The sequence below is a fragment of the Vespula pensylvanica genome, chromosome 1 (genome assembly GCF_014466175.1).
Source record: "Vespula pensylvanica isolate Volc-1 chromosome 1, ASM1446617v1, whole genome shotgun sequence".
Lineage (NCBI taxonomy): Eukaryota > Metazoa > Arthropoda > Insecta > Hymenoptera > Vespidae > Vespula > Vespula pensylvanica.
Window position 1 is genome coordinate 17,418,575 of NC_057685.1, and position 22,756 is coordinate 17,441,330.

Here is a 22,756-nt window from a genome sequence, read left to right on the forward strand (position 1 = left end):
GGAGAGAGAGAGAGTTAGCGAAAGAGGAAAGGGGAATAGAGAGACGATTTCTGCGTTTATCTCGTTTTTCGATGGAGGGCAGACAGCGAAAGGTTCGAGAGGATCGCGAGAACGGGGAAAAACTGTCGCTGATGTGTCATTGGCTGGGATTTCTCGACGAGAGCCGAACGAGTGGATAATCTCATGCTCTCTTTCGTAAGTGTGGATGGCTCGATTTTTGCTATTTCTTTGTTTTCATTAGAGACCGTAAATTGATCTGTTCTTTTTCTTTTTTTCTTTCTTTTTTTTCTTTTATCGTCTTATCACCCCGCGTGGTACTTAATCAATCGAAATGGTACGCTATGAGTATATAAAATTACGTGATAAGAGATAGATACATTCTTTCTTTTTCGATATATATATGTTTGTGTGTGTGTGTGTGTGTGTATACAGTTTTCTCTTCTACTTGGCCAATTAATTAATTGGCTTCATTTATAATGCCCTTCGAAGAAAGATACGGTGATTAATTTTCGTATTTTATCTGACAGTAGCGAAGATAGATAACGGGTGAGTCGTAAATGTCGATTTTAAATCAGTGGTAATTGATTCGCCGGAATTTGTGGATACGTGTGCCGGCCTGTTTTAAGCGCCACGTTGCAGCTATTTATTTGTTAATCAAACTTCAGTGGGGGGGGGGGAAACAGAAAGTGTAGGAAAGAGAGAGAAAGAGAGAGAGAGAGAGATATAGAGAAAGAGAGATAGTAGTGGACGCGTCTGTGTGGGTGTGACGTGTGCCTCGAAGTACCCTACTGTAAGCTCCCTATCTAACTCTTCTTCCGGGCCAGTATCGAAAGATTTATGATATGGTTAAACGATGCTTCGCAAAGGGTTCGTTTTGTTCTTTTTAGTTTAGGTAAAAAGGGCATTTTAAAAACACATAACGTTTCGAACGTTACGACCTCAAAATTCTCAACAATCTACTTTGGTTTGTCGGATAACTTTTCATAATATTATAGATTATAGCTTTTCGATAAACCTAATTTGTCTTTTTTTCTACCTTTTCTTTTTTTCTTTTCTTTTTTTTTCCTCTTCCACTCTATATTTCGTCATCCGAAAGAAAATACACCTAATATATTCACATATTAGGTTATTGTCGTAACAGGTTATTGTCATAACAGGTATAAGCTTTATCAAACTTTCGATTAATCGAGAGATGATCAGTGAAATCGAGAACTATATAGATCCGTAATCCGATTTGATTCCATCGAATTTATCCCTTTTCAATGTCTTCATATTTATAGCAATTAGATAATTTATATAGCCGTATAGTTGTACTCATGGGCACTCTAATTGCTACGTTATAAACAGAATATCAATAACGCGAAAGCGAGATATACGATAGTCGTGGCAAACGATTAATCTTTGCGAATTCGAGGACGCCGGAACGCGAACTAATTTACGCGAAGGGCTTTTCGAGATACATAGGTTAATTTGGTCGATTATAGATTCATCGATTTCTATTACTTCGTGTGTTCTAGCGGTAATTCTGTTGGTTCAACCTGTCGACGGAAGAGAGCTTCAAAACTGAAATAGGAATCACGCGAAGGTATCTTGGCGTCGGTAGGAAGGAAGGAACACGCGATGTTTCTTCGCTTATGAAATCTAATTAGCAATTTAAACGTCTAGCAGATTGAAGTAGAACTTTCCTTGATTCTCTTAATCTATTCGCGTACTTGCTTCTGATATGATTAGATACTCGAATCAATATTTACCATTGAAAACATTAAATATTTCATCGAAAGAAATGCATGAGAAAGCAGGAAACGATTTAAAACGATATTCCAGATTTATGTATATATATACCTACGATTTTATAATGATATTATTACATAGTTCACGACCTTATCTATTTTTATATATTCCTACATTTTTAGAAAGAAAGACACGATTAGACGACCTTGCTCGTTTTATTTAAAATTCGACGTTATTAAACGTTCATACTCGATCTATTCATTCCGTTTACTTATTCAAACCGACGAAATAGATGTCGTTTTTTCCGTCCTACCAACCTATCTATTTTTCCGTCTAACCAACCATTCGAGCATTTATTCGACTACCATTTGAACCCTCTACCCGGGTTCATTTACTCGTGACCAGAGATTAGGGTCATGCGAACGTGCAAGGGTGGATGTGTACCGCGGCGGATAAGATTATCGTGCGGCGTAATTCGGTTTGTCCTACGGTTTCCATCGTTATAATAAGAATTTCCAAGAGTTTCCTCTTCGGCACACCTGAGGCGTCGATTAAACCTGAAGCTAAACGAGAGATCATTCGCGGACGATTCGATAAGTTTTCACGATAACATTTAAGAACGATTCGAAGTTGAATCTAGTAATTGTAACGCGTCGATAATATTTCTCAAACGATAGAATTATAGATGGAAGAAGTCGAATAATAATGGTCGGGGTGTGGATGGAACGGGGGAAGATGAGTAGGGGTGGAATGGGGTAGGACGATGGGAGAGAGGTGGAAAAAGGAATAAGGAGAAGAGAGAAAGGTGTGGGAGGTGAAGTCGTAACGACTTCTCCTCGGTGGCCTCGGAATACGGTGCCCTTTCCGAAAGCCATTAAAAGCCTTGGCTTACCTAAACTTTTCGAATAATGGACCGCGTGGCGAGACGCGTGCTCGCGGTAATTTCGCGCTTATTCGGCTTTGTTACGAGGTAGGGCAATTATTGAAAAGTTTTCGCGGGGGCCTTAAACGCCAACTGTCTTCCCCGTTAGCGATGTTAGCTCGGTGAGCCCTTTCGTGACACCCTCAAACCCTTTCTTCCACCATTCGCCAGGCAGCACAAAGCACGGATACTCCACCATCGTCGAGTTTAAAAGCGACTTTGCTTAGGAGATGATTCGGTCGATGAGAAAACTTACCCCATAAAACGACCGATCGTGTCCGCGATTTCTCTCCCGGCAAAAGTCTTTTCGTATTCGGTAAGCGTTTTCCTTTAATCGTTTAATTAATACCACGGGAGAGTGCGTGCGCGCGAGAAAGAAAGAGAGAGAGAGAGAGAGAGAGAAAAGAGGGAGAGAAAAAGAGATGGGAAACTATTTGCATTCTGAAATATACTGGCTGCTTCTAATTATTTTCATGGGATCTCATCATTCTGTATTTGCATTATTCGATATTCGTACTGGTGAAGGATTTTAAAAAAGTCGGATCTCGTTGGAGAACAAACAATATATGTGGGCGCGTATTGATTTTTGTTCCAAGATTAAAAATTTTTCGCGTATTGGTTATTCGAACATTTTACACGTTGATATCTTTTTAAGGAAAAATCGTATATTATATGTCGGTGGTCAGAATAGACGGGACAGAGAATCGAAGAAACGAATAAACTATAAAAACGATGGAAAAAAAAAACTTGTAAAGAGTCCCATAAAGCCATTGATATTATTCGAGATTATAGCGGGAGTGTTAGGTCAGCGTGCGATGAAGCAAGATTTATTGTGATTGTTACACAGGACTGTCAAAAGCTATTTTCGCTCGGTTTGCTTACCGCACGGCCATAAGTCATGCGCGTTTCTCTTTGCCGGGCGCTCTGTTTCGCGATTACTGGTAGAAACGTTATGAAAGAGAAATATTTCACGAACTGCTGCTACCGCAGCTACCTAGCTACCATCGCCGTATAACGTTAACACCATAGCTGTTGTAACTCTCAAAAGCTCTTTTCAACATTGACGAATTTTAATCGATCATCTTCCTTCATACCAAGTCATTTATTTTCGTTCGTTATAAAAACGAAACGAAAAAAAAAAAAATGAATGAAAAAGAAAACGTCGACAGATTAAATATTTATTTAAAAAGTGATATTAACAGAGGAGAAAGTCGAGCGTGTTCCTTGAAGTTTCTTGTATTACTCATACAATAGTTCTATTGCTTCAATATCAGGCGAATTTCCTTCGGGAAACGTTCGAACAGTTTCGAGTTTGAGTTTATTTGAAATGTTACAATGCCGACGTGTGCAACAATGTACAACTATTTACTACTCATCTCTTTGTATGTGGTAGATATATGACATGAGTTTGTCTCTTCTCTCAGTATGAAACTTTCAAGAAGTCTCTTACAACGAATAATCATAAGATATTATATCGATAGAAGCGAACTAACAAATTATACACGTTAGTCCTTCTCTCTGATATCGTAAACGTCTATTCGAATATTTCGTATTCGTACTCCATACAGCGATTAAAATTATATACTCGCGGTCTATTCATACTGATACTTGAGTGTGCTTTATTGATCTCCAACTTCCAAACAATTAATTTCAACAAATTGTATCACGTTTCAATCGTAATCCGTTAATCGTTTTCGAAGATACCTTTTATTATCGTTACTCATATATATCATCAATTCGTAAATTTAGAACTCGATCTATCGGCTCTTTTTTTTTTAGTCTGATTAATTAATATATGTATGTATATGTGTGTGTATGTGTGTGTGTATGTGTAGATACACGTCCTACGAAAACGTGGAAGAGTTCCGTATTCCAGCGTATCTCGGAGCGACGAGTCGAACAGACACTCGACGTTTCCTCTTTGATTCACTTTAACGTGAATCTTAGCGTAGATTCGTAGTGTAAACGACGATGACCTAGAAACCGATGAATGTCATGCAAAACTTAGTAGTAGTAATATATATATATATACTTATATGTGGAAATCGATGTAAAATAAATTGAAAAATATCGAAGATGAAAGTACAATCTTTTAACGTTTTCAAACGCGTTCGTGATAATCATACGAAGCACGTTACTCTCTGGCAAAGACGTGTCATCGGCAAAGATTAATAATAGTTATTAAAAAAAGGATATTCGTAACCTTCTACAAAGTTCCAAGACGATTTCGTTGAAAGAAAAAAATTTATAAATATATATATATATATTTCGTATAGTATATATCCTTGTTGATCGACGATTAAAAATCAAAGAAAACTTTCATCCGAAATAGAGAAAGCTGCCGTAAATGATCTCCAGGCTAATACAATATATTTTCCAGATGCATTTAAAGTTTACTCTCTTGAAGAACGAAAAATGGAAGACCAATGTCAGCGCGAGTTCGGTCAAAAAGCTCGTCGGAGGAGAGCCAATCGTGCTACGTGGACCGTTAAGCGGGAGAAAAACCAACAGCGTGGCAATCTCAATGGCGCCGCAGAGATTTTCTCTGGTGCACGACCAAAGATTGGCCAATTTCCGACCCATCGTGAAATCATGGGGAAATTCTTGTTGGTCTACGTACAATCGATCGATCGTATCGAGGGAGAAACGGAAGAGAAGACAGAGAGAAGAAGAGAAAATGTCAAAGGACAATTGTGCAACCCTCGACGGACATTGTTCTGTTTCCTTTCTAAGATTAAATTTATTTATTCTTTCCTTTTTTTTTATTTTCGTTCTGTTTTCTATTGTTCTCTTCTATTTTGTCAAAACCAAAATAAATTCTCGATAATAAAAGAAGAAATGCATTCGGGGAGATTTCTAAATCGGAATATACAATTAATGAAAAATTAAATTCGTATCGACCCGTCGACCTTTATTGGATTAATTATACGCAATCATAAATAACCACGACGTAACAGTGATACACATATAAAAAAAAATTCTCCTCTCGACCCTCGTATTTCAACGATCGTAATCTGACCTAAATCTGCGAATGTACGCAGATGCCAGTCTCATCTGCCAAACGAACCGTGTCGTACTACCAAGAATTGTCCTCTTTTACGTATTCTCGATTAACACACGTGCAACAACGTTTTCAACAAGATGATACGTAGATAGAGAATAATATAATTAATACGATTACTCGGGAAAAAGAAATTTTATCGTTCGCCGTGTGTTCGATTATTTATTTCGACTTTAATATAGATTTTAGTTAATAGATCTTTCTTTTTATAGCCCTCATGAATATTAATAACAATAATATTCGACGAGCAAATCTGTCACAAAACAGCTAACACAGGAATATATTCCATAAAGTTAGACTGGCACGTATATCATAGTAGTTCCATGAAATGTATTAATGGTAAATATCAAATAAACCCATTACTCGGTATCATTAATTTTCATCATAGAGAAGTCTAACTAGATCGTCTCTTGGGGTAACCGTGAATACTGCGATCGCGACGGTTCAGACATTCCTGTAACTTCTGCATATTCATACACAGAAATGCTCTGCGCGTGTTTGCGCGAAATCGTAATACAAAGCTACGTAAAAATCATATTATTTTACTGTTACAGATGAAAAAGAAAAAAAAGAAACAAACAAAGAGAAAGAAAACGAAAGGAAAGTATTAACATCGTTTGAACAATTTTCAAAGGAAACCATGAATATATCGGTTCCGACGAATATCTTAGTCTAATCTACTTTGTTATAAGGATAAAGTAACGAAACGATAAGGAGCTCGTTAATTGAATTGACGGCAATTAATATCGTCGAATCATTCTTCCTACGTTTCTCCTTCTCAGAGCCATCGTTTCAATGGGATAGACGAAAGAAAACCTGATAAGCGGGACGTCCCTTCCGATGGATGAAAAGTTGATTCGGTCATAAATCAATCTAGACGCGATTTACTTTCTTGGAGTAGCGCCAACCGAACGAAGGAACGGAATTCTGCAGTCAATGATTTCTTCATTCCGCATTCGTATACTCGTTCGATAGATGAATTCGTCTTCTTCGATAAGGTTTGAAGAAGAAAAGAGTGGAAAAGGAAAATGAAAAGGAAGAGGAGGAGGAGGAAGGGGAAAAGGAGAAGAAGAAGAAGAAAATAAAAAGAAAACGAAAAAAAAAATAGAAATCCAAATGAGTATGAGAGGAGAGTGATGGAGAGGGGATGTAGGAGAGAAGACGTTATCGCGAATAATCGAAAGAGATAGGAGGAAAAGGGGATTATCTCGAAGAGAAGCAAAGAGAGTAAAAGTTCGGAGAATGAATTGCGGGGGAAGATGAAACAATGAAACGACGATAACGACGCGCTAGCAGTTACGAAAATAAATGTATGCGAGCGATTACGAGTGAGGGAGAGAGAGAGAGAGTCCGTTGGTATTTCCAGTCTGAAGGCCCGACGAGTGCCGAGAAATGAAATTTTACGCGATTCTTGCTCGTTCGAACGATTTGCATTTCACAAAGAGAGAAAACAATGCTCGGAGTCTGACGTAGGACGAGATTATTCCTCCATCTAATTTCACTTGGCTCTTCGTTATACCCAAAGACTTCCTAATGTCGCTTCTTAGAAATTCAGTGAGTCAGTACGCCGACAACGCCGACGCCGACGACGACGACGACAACGACGACGACGACGACGACGACGACGACGACGACGAATGTTGGTCCACTTTCTTGCAAAAGATACGTATTTGCCAGCGGCACGTGGCTCTACGAGTCTTCCATGCATAAAATCTCCATGAATTGAAGAAAATGTCGTGAACGTTGCGTTATATTACATCTAGAATTATCATTAGGTTTTTTAATTCTCCCTATTTCGTTACTTTCGAAGAAAAATATTCGACCAACTTGGATAGAGGAGATAAATGAAATGTGTTTAAATAATAGGAAATAATTAAGAAAATGAATAGGAGGCTTTTTCCGAGCTGCTGAAATGTTGGACGTGCCATTTGCAAGGATTATTAGAGACCCATGCTCTCTCTCTCCGTCCTTTATTCCCTTTTCCTCTTATCCTCTCCCTTTCTAGCTCTTTCTTTTTCCCTCTTTCAGAGTGAATATTATTCGTAGTCGCTAATAAAAAGCACACTGTACCGTTGTTATGCCGAGCATGGCTTCATATACCGAGAAAAGTTTCGCCCCTTTTACCGTGCCTAGTGTATATTTACGTTGACTGGATCTTTCCAATTTCCGGTGTGGCCGAGGGACGCTTCGTCATACTTTACGACAATATCGACGTCCTTCTCCGTTTGCCCACGCGTCGCCCAATAAAAACGTAGACCATTTCGTGCCACCAGGGAAAAGGAAGTTGAAAAGGGAAATTGTCGATGTTAAATTCTTCGAGTGAGGAAGAGCGCGTCTTGTAATCTATCTACATCGAACGATTTTCTTCTTCTTCGTTATTATCGTTATTATTATATCGTGACGTAAGAAATCTCCGAATAATTTTCTATCGAATAATAATTGGATCGCTTTATTCGGACCGATGAAATCGTAAACATTCCAATTTAAAAACACGATCACAATCGCGACGAGTAGTTTTCTCGTTAGCGACGTAAGGACCATCGATTATTCATTATTCTTCGATATTGCGACGCATCTATGAACGCGACGAAATGTTAGGACGAAAAGAAAGATAGAGATGTATAAAGGAATCTGAGAAGGACGATACGCTAACGTTGATGACGAAAGAATGAAATCAGTAATCGTCGGAGATGGAATCGATCTCTTTTTCTATAGAAAACATAAGTCGTGATAATTGGAATGACGAGTGGCCCACTTATCTCGATGGCGAGACGTAGGCACTTAATATCGTCGATAAATAAGAGTTACGTCGTCTTACTTTATGCGTATTTATGAGGGTATGCGAAAGACGATAGTATGGCAAGGAACGATGGCGAATTTGGTAGGAGAGCTTCGTTTTCACATCTACGACCCTTTTCCCTTATAAATATATTCCATTGAGAAAATAAGAAGACATTTTGCGGGAAAAGCATATAAGAGAAAGAGAGAAGAGAAGAGGGAAAGAAAGAAAGAAAGAGCAGCGAAGAAAAAGAAAGAGAGAGAGAGGGGGGGGAGACAGACAGAAAGAGAGAGAAATAGAGAAAGAGAGAGAGAGAGAGAGAGAGAGAGAGAGAGAAAGAAAACGAATTTTATCGGATCGCAAAGTCCCAGCCCGAAGAATAACTTTTGTCGTTGAAACTTTACGAGAGGGTAAGTCGAATTAAGCTTAAGTAGTGCTTCCTAAAGGCTCTGCAATTATAATACGAGACGGCAGAGAGAACGACCATGACAGTTCGCAGCGGCTACTCCATCTCAAATTGGACGGTCCTCGTATTTTTATTATGCACGCAATTAAGAACATTTCAGAAAGATATAACGAGGACGGTTCGGTTCTGTGAAAATCGCAATTACTTCGAAGCATTTCCACACGATGGACCCGACTTTATTTCTCAGTTTCGTTGGAACGAACAAAATTTTCGATATCGTTTGAGAAGGAAAAATAGAAAAGACAAAAAAGGAAAAAAGAATAGAGCGGGAAATAAAAAAAAAATAAATCCATGAAATAGCTTCAACAAAATCGTGAGATTGATGATTATCGATAAAACATAATTTCTATCGGACGTACGCGTAACGATAACAGTTTTACGGCGTTATATTTTCGTTCTTTCTGTTGTTGGTAACAAATCGATCGTTTCGAAAATGACGCACGTTAAAATTTAATGCGAATAATTCAATAGACGTGTCTCCCACAATCGATATTTCGCATTTCACACAAACAAAATAATAGGAGAAAAAAAACAAAGCGATAACGATGCGAAGTAAAACGAAAAGAGACAAACGAAATATTCCATTCGAAGTTCAATTAACGTTACCCCTCGTAATTTTTAATACCGGAAAATGGAAATATTTTAGTCCTATTGATAGAATTTTAATATCACGAATATCAGAATGCAGTAAAATAGTATATATATATATATGTGTGTGTGTATGTGTGGATGTGTGTGTCTATATTATATATATATATATATATATATATATATATATATATATATGGTCTCGCTTTTGTTTCCTCTTAAATTTTCTTCCTCGATCTTCGATAACGATTCAAGAAGAATCTGCGAACGATAGAATGAAATCTGTCGAAAGAGCTAATTAATTCTTTACGATCTCTTAGATTAAAGTTCATTAACTTTACGTTAACACTATTGTCTGAAAGATAAGGATTACCGGTTGAAATTCACTTCAAAAGAACGTCACGACTAAGCGTTCGTAATATTTCCTTTCGAGTACGTTTAAAGATATTAAGCAAAATGTACGGCAACGTTTGCAATTACGTTTTTCTATCGCATCACAAAAAACGAGTCCTTGATTACTTAAGAAAATCAAATTTATTCGTGTATCGTCAGACAAAAAAGAAAGGATAGAAAATATTTTTCTTTCGTATCCGACGTAGGTAAAGGTAGATCGTATTACTATTTTTAACATAAGAAAATATTCATAGAAATTTGAACCTCGTCATCGAGATGAAACATGGATACGATCGACACTTGGAACGTTTAAACGCGATTCACAAAGGCACGCCGGGAACGACCCTGAGATCATCGCGTATGAGCAACGACGTTGGAATTGCCGAACGCACCCACAAACGGGAACCACCCACGATATATTCCATACGTTCATCGTTTTTAACTCGGGAAAATGATTGGAACGTCGGAGAAAGATAAATACGTAATGAATAAAGATAAACGTATAATGACTTGAAAATATTTATTTCCTTACAAATTCGAATCGTTTGTTGTTACTTCGTTGCTTCAAGAAAAAGAAAAGAAAAGAAAAGAAAAAAAGAGAAAAGAAAAGAAAAGAAAAGAAAAACGAAAAAGAAGGAAAGTCGAAAAACTTCAAAAGTAAAAAAAAAATCAACGATGATGGGTGGTTTAATCGGATCGATTCGTATATTCAAAATCGATAGTCGTTCCTCGATAGAACGAACGTTTTGCTCTATCGAACAGATTTCAACGTCAAACGTAATTCGATAAACGATGAAAGTCCTGGCACAAATAAGTAAGTGAAGTAGTCAGGGAATCTCGGTATTCTCGAGGTCGCTTCTCGTAAAGCGCGAGATGGAGACCCCACCTCAACGTTCGAGACTCGTTCGAGCGTGTCCTGCCGTTATTGCGTTGTACTCTGTAACCTAACGTGGTCCAACACGATGGTACGCGTTGTCGCATGTATCTACCACCTAACAAGCAACGCGCGAATGTGTAGTCCCACTTTGAGTTTCGGTTTCCGCACCGTTCCATGTTGACGTATATACGTAGATAAGCACATACTGCATTCTCTTCCTTTATTAAGTCAAATCTTATAACTTGTTTACGCATAGTGGGATATATGTATGTATGTAGGTAGGTAAGTAAAGAGCACTATATGTTTACAGTACTAAACTAACAACGGAGTTGGAAAGCTTTGGTTAGATGTTATAAACCTCGTTAATCTTGTCGAAGTATGTCGATATGTGTGTTACACGCGAAGGAGAATTTTCGTAAACAACAAACGAATACTTGGAAGTATCGAAAGAAAAAAAGAAGAGTATGAGACGAAGACGAGAGAGGTAAACAGAGATAGAGATGGCAACAAAGGGAGGAAGAGAGAGAGAGAGAGGGGGGGGATGTTACAAAATCTAATAAAATTAACGAAATGAAATAAACGAGCTCAGTTCGCCTTTCGACACATTCGTAAACCGGTGTCGCGGAGCCATCGGCTCGGTACGTAATTTGTATATAAAGGTCTCTTTACTGGGACGGCGGTTCCCTGGTGAAACTCGTTAATTTTAACACGGCGAAATTTCTACTTATGCGCGTGGATCGAGAAGTATATGGAAAGAGAAGGCCGCGCACGTGTAATTGTCATTTGTTAGTAGATTTAATTAAAAGTACTCGTTACCTGACGGACACCGTTCTGCACGCCGTCGCTGATTATTCCACGGCTGATGCATATATTCAAAAAGTTCGTTGCGTTGCGATCTCGCCGTCGAATTATACGCTCGTCGCTCCGTCATCAGTAGTATTCACTCTTCGAAGCAACGAGAAATAGAGAAACAGAGGAGATAGAGAATGAACGAGAGAGTGAGTGAGTTACTGAGTGAGTGAGCGAGTGAGTGAGCGAATGAATGAGTGAGCGAACAAGGGAAAGATAAAGAGAGAGAGGAAGAGAGAAACGGATAAACGTTTGTTACTCGGAAAATGTATGTATTTTGTCGAACGATCCACAACGGATTGCCATCAAGCGGTCGCTTGATTGAAACGCGTCATGATTTACTCGTAGGACCGCTCGATTTCTCTCACGTATACTTTATTTTCAAATTGAATCAACGATCGTCGGTAACGGTATCGCGCAAAAATTGTAGAGAGAGAAAGAGAGATAGTGATAGAGGTAGAAAGAGATAGAGATAGATATAGATATGTACATATGTGTGTGTGTGTGTGTGTGTGTGTGTGTGTGTGTGTGTGTGTGTATAGAGAGAGAGAGAGAGTGGGATACGTGCGAAGGCAGGTTGCTGTAATTGTTATCTGTATCGAATACCAAATATACGTATGTATGAAAACGTTACGTACGTACGTGGTTTTTTGTTTTTTATTTGTTTTATTTTTTTTTTTTCACCTACGGAGATATATACGCGTATATGTGTGTTTACATATGTACGTATATGTTTCGATATCGTGCCATTGACATAACTAGAAAATATTTTAAACGTTATTCGAAAGCGAAAAAGTCATTGTCGTAATTGTTGAAAACGTTTTGGTGGGAGGAAAGTATTACAGAAAACGGTGATAGGACAAAAGAGGACAATGAATATTCTTCGTTGCTCGGTCTCTCGAGGCATTCGAGTTGGAGCGGTGCGCTTTTTGTAGAATCGTTCCAGGAGGAACCTCGAGAAGACCGAATCGGTTGCGGAGTAAGGAGTTTCGGACCCGTTAAGGCTAGGCCAGTTGCTGCTCGACCTTGAACAGGAACGAACTCGCATATGGCGACACGGAGTCTCGGATAACGTTACAAGTGTATCTACCTTTCGTCGTTCACGTCTTCTCGTCGTTGTCGTTGCGTTGTCATTGTTGTGTAGTCGTGCAACTAACGGTTCGCGTACGAATATACGATAAAGAGACTAGAAAGAGAGAGATAGATCTACTATCCTCTACATTCCTATCAAAGTTTCGATTGCCATAGCTAATCGATAAAAATATAAGATAAAACATCCTCCTCCGATATTATTCGACGGTAGATAATATTAAGATACGTGTCTTAATTCGGAAAGAATATATCTCGGGATTACAGAGATAAGCCGGGTGAGATTGATAATCTCGTATCCCATATATCGCATTTCAGGATCGATATCCACGACTCGCGCTTGGCCACGAAACGTCTGGGAGCGACGATACGCTAATTACCGTTCGTGTGTTTATCGCGTTCCACAAAGGGGGTCGCACGCGATACGCGACGAGAGAGAGAGAGGAAAAAGAGAGGTATTACGACCGAATTGTTCGCTCGTTCGTATCCACATGGCGGAACTCGTTCGTCCGATTCAAAACCAAAAAAAAAAAAAAAAGAAGAAGAAAGAAATTATCATGAGTATCGATGCACCGAGTTCTCTCTCGTATTTTCTCTCGTATTTTCTCTGGTATTTTTTTCATATTAAAAAGCACGTGCGTAAGTACTTCATCATGCTCGTTTTAAGAACGCTAGTTTGCAAATCATAAAAAATAGCTAGCTAGACTGGTCAAATTTGAGAGTAGGAAAAAAAGAACAAAGAGAGCTCTAAAGAGAATATTAACGATTCTAACAAGATAAAGAGACCCGATAAATCAACGTTGTTACGAATCGCGAGATTTTTTCTTTTGGAACGCTCTATCCGTCGTAAAACTATATTCAAAAAGCTAGAGAATGGCGTTTAGACGAAAGGTATTTACGTAAAATAGCGGTAAGCCGCTGTGTTTGGGATATAGTTTTCCATGCTCTCGAACGGAGAAACACGGCCAAACCAAAAGCAAGCCGACGCGATGTTGGATGCCGTTATTTATCCATTCCCCGTGGTCACAGGAAATCCCCCGGGATAGACGGTGTACGTGCTTTAATCGCGGCAGTGGCATACTGCCTGTGGCATATATCCATCCCGGTGCCATGAAGCGGAAGAATCGACCTTTTAGGGAGAAGGAACAAAGCGAGAAAGCACCGAGAGTTTCTAAAAGCTTTCTCTATCTATCTACGTTACTCGATACAAAAGAATAAAATACGATCGATCGGTAAAGAAACGAACGACCGACGTCCACGTACGCATCGTCCTTCTCAATCGCTACTTTATCGAAACAGAAAAGGTTACTTCTCTTACAGAGATATTACCAGGTAACGATCCACCGACGATTTTTCTTTTACACAGAAACACAGAAACCATCAGAATGAACCTTCCTCGTGATTATCTCGATATATAACGATAGAAATGTATTGAAACGTGCATCGTGGAGATATCGATTCGTTCGAACGTATCGGAAGTCTTGACTGTGCTATCACCAGCGTTAAGAAACTTCTTTCGTTACAAATAAATCGTATCAATCGCAGTAACGATAATATTATAATAATTATAATTATAATGATGATGATGATGATGATGATGATAACAATAACAACAATAACAATAACACTAATAATAATAATAATAATAATAATAATAATAATAATAATAATAATAATCTCGCAGAATGAACGAAGTGCAGTATCGTTTGACAGGCGCCTCGGTGCACTTGGGAAAAGCCTCGCGTATCGCTTTTTGTCGCACTGTGATTCAGCTACGCCGACGATCCGTCAAATAGACAATGGAGATTGTTATATAAATAATCGACATCGATAACGCCGGCGTAATCCAACACCGGATGAGAATCGTATCGGAGTCACAACACGTCAAAGTTGGAGCTCGGCAGAATAATGAAGCGCGCGACCTGGGTGAGCGTCGAGATAAAGTGGGAAGGAGAGAAGTGAGAGAGAGAGAGAGAGAGAGAGAGAGAGAGAGAGACAGAGAGAGAGAGAGAGAGAGAGAGAGAGAGATCGACATATGGCCGCATCGCTGTGGGTGCGAGAAAGAGAGAAGATCGAAATCGTTCGGCATACCGAAAGCACGCGACGAGCGGAGAGTGGCTTTAGGTGAAAGTTATAAATGGCCGCATAAATATACATAAAATACAAGCGCGCGTACCTTTGATGTCTCCGCAAAGTGTCCACCGTTAACGAAACTATGCAGCGACGCGACGAAGGAGAGACGAGGCGAGAAAGGGTAAATTCGTCCGACGATCCTTGGGTATCATCGAAAAGGCTTGTCCGTGTGAACTTGGTATATCTATTTGTTATTACGAAAAAAAAAAAAAATAATAAAAAATAAAAAAAAGAATAGAAAAAAGGTTCGATCGTAAAAGGAGTTTTATAAACGATGTTTCGTTAGGTCCGTTCTTTTTAAAGGAGACGAATCAAAAGGATTTTCGAAAGGAAGAAATAAACGGGTTGGTTGTAGGAACGATATCTTATCGCGAATAGGAGGACAGGAAGGTAAAGTTTACGGAGTTGGCCGATCTTATCGTTCGTTTTGCATCGGTTCGTTCTTGGACTCTGTATTCTCGCGTAGCATTCCTCCGAGGTCAGGGTCATTGTATTATTTCCGAGACAGGTGTCGATCGATCGATCCAAAAATCTCTCCTTTTCCTTTTCACCTATCCGATCTCATAACATTGTGACGCTCATAAAAATCGATCGGGAATAAAATGTACGCATCGAAGGTAGGAACCGACACATTGCTTTCAATGTTTTACCACACTTGGTTCTGACACCAACGTTAACGGATCGAGTCAGAACCTTTCACAGTTCGATGAGCTTGCTCGGCCCCATTACTATATATTTTATAGTCATCGATTCGAGAGATCACGTTGTAAAAGGGAAACATTTATGTATCTCCTTTTGGAACGAGTCAATTATAGATTATGAATACACCTTTGAGAGCTACCTACACGATATTCTCGTATCGAATACACCGATATATCGTCGATCGTATTAACGAGTTAAAAAGTATCAGACTTTTATTTCAAACGTTTATATTTAGAATAGTACGCGATAATGTGCGAAAAAAAGAAACGGAAAGGAAAGAAAAAAGGGACAAAAGATCAAAAGAAAAGAAAAAAGAAAGAAAAAAGAAGACGTCGTACGATCCAACCGATCTTCATTGCTCGATTTGGAAAAACGGATAAACCCAGCGATATTACTTAGAAATGACTTCTCTGATCGTGTTGCATCTTTAACGTTGAAGCGAGATTAATTTCGTCGATAAGCTTTTGCTTTTAATAAGGTGGACGGGCTATTGGACGGAATAAATTGTTCGCGTTCGACGTTTAGAAGGAATGGACGGCCGGTCGTCATGGACTTTTCTTTATACGTGCGAACTCGAACGGCAACGTAATGGCAATTCGTGCAACGTGAAAACGCGATCGCATAATCTGGTTAGGTAGTAGGTACTACTAAATCCGAGACTAAGGTGTACGATTCGTGCCCGGTGTACGTACTTACATATATACGTACATACATACATACATACATACATAGGGTGTGTCGCGAGAATCCCGTAATGTGTTGCGAGATGCAAAATCATGAAAGGCGATTCGCTCCTAACGTATTCGTCCGTTCTCTCTCCCTCTCTCTCTCTCTCTCTCCTTCTCTCTCTCTCTTTCTCTCTCTCCCTTTCATCCTAGTTCTCTTTCTTTGGTCTTTAGCTAGGCGTGTTCTATTGCTGGACAGAGAGAGGAAACGAACCACTGTCCTTCCACGGACTTTTCAGTCGCAAAATACATTTCCATACGATGTCGAAGTAAGGAAGTACTTCGAAGCACGGATTACGTAGGTAGCTGCTTCTTCGGTTATTCAGGGATTAACCCTGATCGAAATTGTTCGTCGTACGAAAAGCTCCCCTTCTTCTTTTTCTTTTTTTCCTTCTTTTTCCACTTTCTGTTTTTCCTGTTTCTTCCTTTTTCCTCTTCTTTCTTTCTTTCTTCCCTTTTCGAAATTCTAAATCGCGTATCTTGGAAATTAATTTAAAATTCAACGAGTTAAAGCCCGTAAATTGACGATGGGAGAATTTTATGGGAGAAACATAAGAAAGCCCGAATTACGAGTCGAGGAACACCCGTGTTATTCCATTCCTCGAAAGGTCGGAAAGATATTTTCCGAAGGAAATCCTATCGTAATGGTAGGTAAGTAAGTACTACTTGGTACGGAAGAAGCTTAAGCTCGGACATTGGATTGTTCAACCTTCTGTTCTTTCGTTTCCCATTGACGTATGTTAATTTTATTTTCTATTATTTTCTCGAATCACTAGGTGAAATCGGGTTACCAAGGAAGGGTTAAAGGACGACCGTTCGAATAGTCGCGCGTGCTCGCGTACGAAATGACGATGGGTTTCGTTTCGTTTAGTTTAGTTTAGTTTAGAGAATGCCGACATGCGAGACGATATTATCGTCGCTTGGTAAAAGGGGGGAGGGGGACGAAGGAGAAGAAGAAAGGGGAGGAGAACGGGCGTGGAGTCATCGCGTCGGCGGCGAGGAATGACCGAGAAGAGAACCACAAAAGAAGAGAAGAAGAAGAAGAAGAAGAAGAAGGAGGAGGAGGAGGAGGAGGAGAAGAAAGAAGAAAGAAGAAAAGGAAGAAATAAGACAAAAAGAGAGAGGGAGAGAGAGAGAGAGAGAGAGAAAGAAAAAATGGTAAAGGCCTTGGTGCAACACGGGTACGTCTCAAGTAGAATGACAATTATTTCTGGCCACTGGGTAGATGGCGCTTGGCGGCTCTCCTTTGCTTCGTACTCATATGCATGCCCGTCATGCTTAAGTAAATCGAGTTTATTCTAAGCCCCGGGTACAGTGCCCTAGAATACTCCTTTCGATGGTCAGGTTTCCCGCCAGTGCCACCGCCACCGCCATCGTCGCCGTCTCCGATCGAGAACGTGCGAGGCGCTGGAGTCTGGAATCTGGAATCTGAAGCGTGGAAAACGGATTACTGTTACTCCGGTTTGGTTAGTGCGTTGCTCTATCTATCTCCCTTCCGTGTTTGTTCGTTCGTTCGTTCGTGTTCGTTCGTCCGTTCCTTCGTACATTCGTTATCTCAATTTTAATAAATGTTAACTTTTACTACGTATGGGTATATGGATATTAACGAGAAAAAATGCTTTTTCTTCTTTTTTCTTTTTTTTTTCTTCTTTTTTTTTTTTTTTTTTTTTAAGCAAATAACACGTATTCAGCATAAATTACTATACGAGTTCTATTGATAAAGGAGGATAATGGGGAAGGGGAATACATGTTACGTATAATGATCGTTTCCGATACAATACCGTATGCCGTATATAATATTTTCATGGATTTTCGTATGTGACAGTCGAGTAAACGCACATTTACAAGCATAAACGTCCGGTTTGAGTACAAGTAGCTTCGAGAGCAATCAAATATGATAGCGTTCACGTCACGTCGAAAAGAAACATTCGCGATTGGTCGTCGTTGTCGCGGTGGGCATCAGCATCGGTAGTGGTCAATCGCGTTGAGAGCACCACGATCGACGTTGCAAATGGTAACATCGAGTTAACGTTGGAGAGTCCATCGAGTAGGATGTCCATTCGGAAACGCGACAACGTCATCGACGTAACGCGTACGGAAAAAGACGCGCGAGTTTCGATTTACGATCGTAAACCATTGTCGATGGCTCTCTCCAGTGTTTTCATTTTATCGTTCTATGTATGTATGAGAAAGAGAGAGAGGGAGAGAGAAAGAGAACATATATGACACATATATATTTTTTTCTTTTCGTACAGAGAATTCGCAAATGCGTTTCGTCGATAGAGACAAATTCCTACGACGTTTTGTATGCAATGTTATTTTATTTTTATTTGATTTTATTTTTTTTTTTTTTTTTTTTTTACTACAAGAAACAATTTCAACAAGAATACCAACCTTTTGTTCTTCTTATTCTATCGATAGAAATTATCGTCGAAGGTATTTCATATCATACGATAAATTTTCCGCGTAGCGTTCGGTGGTCCTATAAAGAAAATGATATACCAGGAACGATCGTTCATTCTCGATGATGACGAGGAAGCTGTATGGAGAAGGGGGGAGAGCAGAGGGCCCTCTCGAATTTCTCGTCAACGATGCGCTCCATCGATCGGCATTAAAGTTACGGAACGATAATTGATATCGCGGTGTACGCGGTTTTTGCGAATTTCATGGCATTCCGTCCTTTCCATTTTTCTTTACTTTTTTCCCTTTCCCCTTTTAATTTTTTCAATCTTTTTGAACGTATACACGGCGTTACCATATTTGTATTTCGAAAATGTGGCCTTTAAATCGATCGAATTTCGCTTGGCAATATTTATGAAAACATTTCCGTTTCGAAGAAAATGTTCGATACAGATACACGCACCTACGCAGGCACGTGCACATATACGCAAACAAACAAACAAACACGACACGAAAAATGGAATTAATGATCCTATCAGAAATTTCTCGCGAATGAAATGGGTTAAATATAAAACGAGTATCGTAGATTTTCTCACGAGTTAACAAAGTCGAGGAAAGTCACGTCGCGGACAGTAAGCAAGCAAGTATACGTAACTGGAGATAGGAAGAAACTAAGCGATGAGTTTTTAACTAATAGAAAAAGTTATTATATAAGGGAAGAATGGTAATAAGTGTTGAACGATGTTGTCGTTCACCGAAAAACTCGTCCGAACAACGCGATGGAACGATTCATCGATCTTACATATGTATGTATGTATATCCGTCTATCTCGTCGAAGCGCGCGATCGACGAGCTCGCGGACAGAGGGCAATTTCGCGAGCAATGATTAATATCGCGGTCTCCGTGGCTCTCATGAAAACGGCATTCCTGGCATAACCTTTTATCAGGCCGTGGGGACTCGACGGGGGCCGGGCAGCCGCGTGCAGCGGCGTGAGCTCGCGCGCGCAAACGCGCGAGCGCAAGTCCTGTGCACCTTTTACTTGGCGAATATCTCGCATTCTACGTGTATATTATCTTACTCACTTTCGTGCAACCCAATAAGGCGCCTATACCGCCAGAAAAGCCACGAGAACTCCTAGCGCCAGCTAATAATACTGAATGCCGCGGTTTGCACGACGGATACGCCTTTTCTTTCTTTCTTTCTCGCTCTTTCACACACATACACACACATGCGCGCGTGTAGCACACATACACACAATCTATACAGACATCTCTCCGTCCTTTTAACGCGATATCTTTTCTCCATCTTTTTTCGCGCCTACCTCCTCCTCTCTCATCGTTTTTGCATCCAGATCGTCTACTTTTCGCCTGCTATTCCCCATCCAATTCTCTCTTTTTCTTTCTATCTTAGCTGAGATATATCTCGCTCGTAATAAGCGTCTCTCTTCGGAGATTATCACCTTGCTCGACCGCTCTCCACGATCGTACTTTTCTAAGCGGAGAACTATATATAGTATAGATACATTGATGGACGGGTTACAGTTAAAAACGTTTGAGATACATTATTGCTACTTTCTTCTTTCTTTCTTTTTCTTTTTTTCTTTTTTCTTTTACGTGAATTTCGCTCAAGTATAAACGTTATTCGATAACGCACGATATATAGGTAAGAGGATTTCAATATCTCGCTTGTCTCGTTACGTCCTTCTCGAGCGAGTCTTTCGTCTATCTTATTAACCCCAGAGACGAACGTACGAACGTGTGGTCTAGCTATTATCATGATTCATCGTCGATTATTGCGTCAGCATGAGAGAGCGCCGATGAGATGATACGATTCCGAATCTATTTCTGACGTTATGTCAAATAAGCCGGTTTGCCGTCGTAACGTACGTACGTTCGTAGCTGAAACAAATGAGGAGTCCTCGTTCGGCTGATATTACGACTTCCACGAATCTTCGACGAGCATTTTATTTTTAGGGTGAAAGATTCGCAACGGATGTATCAGAAGCGTTCAAGTGAGTATATACGATTCGACGATAAACTACGTTTTATCGTACGACTAAATATCAGCTGACAACCGATTTATATGGAAATTATAGATAAGCTTGTTTAATGTCTAGGAATTGACAGTTGGCAATTGATTAATTAGAGGTCGTATCGCACAGAAAAAGAAAGAGAGAGAGAGAGAGAGAGAGAGAGAGAGAGAGAGAGAGAGAGAGAGAGAACGGGAAAGTGATATATCAAATTTATCAAATTTTTCGAAAACTCGATGACCTTCAGACACACGAGTCTCTTTTTCATTCATTAAATCATCAAGTTTTGACGGTTCGTAAAACGAAACGATTTCGGGACAAAGCGTCTTTAATTCAGCCGAGTCACCTCATCCTACCAAATTCGTATTTCATCGCGTTGCGTTAGCCACATATAGGATGTATGTAGGTAGGTATATAACCGTGGTTGAGCACGCGATCGTACGTTGCACTACCTCCGCGAATCTCAATTTAAATTCATGCCTTTCTCGTGTACGCGAGCATCGATAACTTCCTCGGTGCCACGGAGCTTAAAATTCGCGGTACGTTCGATTCTACGTTGTATTATTAACACGGTAGATTCTATGTAGAACGAAAAGTTAACATATCCGATATTCCTTTAAAAATTAATAGGTGATTCCTTTTGAATCGGTGTCGTGATTCGATCGTCGTGATCGATATCGAACATGAATATTGATTTAATTATCGACGAAATATTTTATATTCCTTTACGTTTTAAACCATAGCCAGGATAAGCTCTTTCCCGTTACTAATTTGAAGATTTTCGACTGAAAAGGAATAAGAAGGAAAAAATAGAAAGAAAGAAAGAGAAAAAAGTTCCATATTACGAAAGCAAACGATTCGCTTGAATTCGTTTCTTCGATGTTAACACCTATCCTTTTACCGCAAAATATCTATCTCGTTGACTATTCGCATAGATATTCACGTAGATAACCGTTCGTTCTATTAACTTGAAATAATTCCAATTAAATATACGTAGGTACGTTATTCTCGTACGAGATTTCTCCTCGAATTAATGCATCGTTGAAGTACACGTTCAACATAAACGTTTCACAATTCGCAAATATCTATTCGAACCGAACTATAACGTTGATAAATACTATTAAGCGATGCTTTTTAGATTGATTAACGCAACGTGGGAATACGTGAACGATCTTCAAAATAGAGACTAAAGTGTCACGAACGAGGACTCGTTATTCTTAATACGATAGACACGCGATAGCTATCTATAATCTTTTTATTTTAGTTAGAACACGTTGTACCATTTGTCACGCGAAACTAGGAACTACTCGTTGCTTGTTCGTTATCGATATTCTTCGTAAAAATGACCGTACGCAGTTGTAATCGATAGACTTTTTCACTGTAACATTCCCGATGATGCATCGTTCGACGACTAAAAAAACAACAACAAAAACAAAAACAGAAAAAAAACAAAAAAAAACGAGAGAGAGAGAGAGAGAGAGAGAGAGAGAGAGAGAGAGAGAGAAGAAAAACCAGGCAAACCGATGAAAATATGCACTTGTGTTTTCGATTGGATTGTCGAGGAAAAAACAATTGCAACGTGCTACAATCGTACAAACATAACGAGAAGTGACTCTTAGATTCGATTATAGATTTCGAAGTTGTAAATCATGGCCAAATGAATGTAATAAAAGAAATAAAAAAGAAAAGAAAATGAGAAGACAAAAAAAAAAGGAAAATCCCATAGATCATTTTCTTATCGATATTTTCTTATTATTGAATAAAAAACTATCGCAATTTATGGAACGTCATTCGAAGAGGTAGTAGCGTAGAATAGCGTCTATTCGAAGATTTCAAAGAAGAAACGCGAAAAAAAAGTTAGGAAAGAGGAAAGTAGAAGAGGGTAGAGATAGAAGGAACGGTAGGAGCAATCCATCGACTACGACGACTACGACAACGACGACGACGACGATGATGACGACGGGATCTTTCATTCCGGGCACACACACTCGAAATTTGAATACCCACGTAA

General features: G+C 39.4%; 1 protein-coding gene and 1 long non-coding RNA gene across 7 annotated transcripts in view; one reads left to right on the plus strand and one right to left on the minus strand.

Annotated features, from left to right (window-relative positions):
* LOC122627590 overlaps positions 1-7,671 on the plus strand; it is a 189,577-nt gene extending 181,906 nt beyond the window's left edge. For 4 of the 5 annotated variants that reach the window (XR_006326873.1, XR_006326875.1, XR_006326871.1 and 1 more), the window contains one exon: positions 5,034-5,857. This is a non-coding gene — a long non-coding RNA (uncharacterized LOC122627590). Of the gene's footprint in view, positions 1-5,033; positions 5,858-6,268 lie in introns of those variants that run through there. The other variant, XR_006326874.1, reaches the window with a different exon arrangement.
* LOC122627570 (protein vein) overlaps positions 1-22,756 on the minus strand; it is a 227,212-nt gene that overhangs the window by 174,659 nt on the left and 29,797 nt on the right. The window lies entirely within an intron of this gene.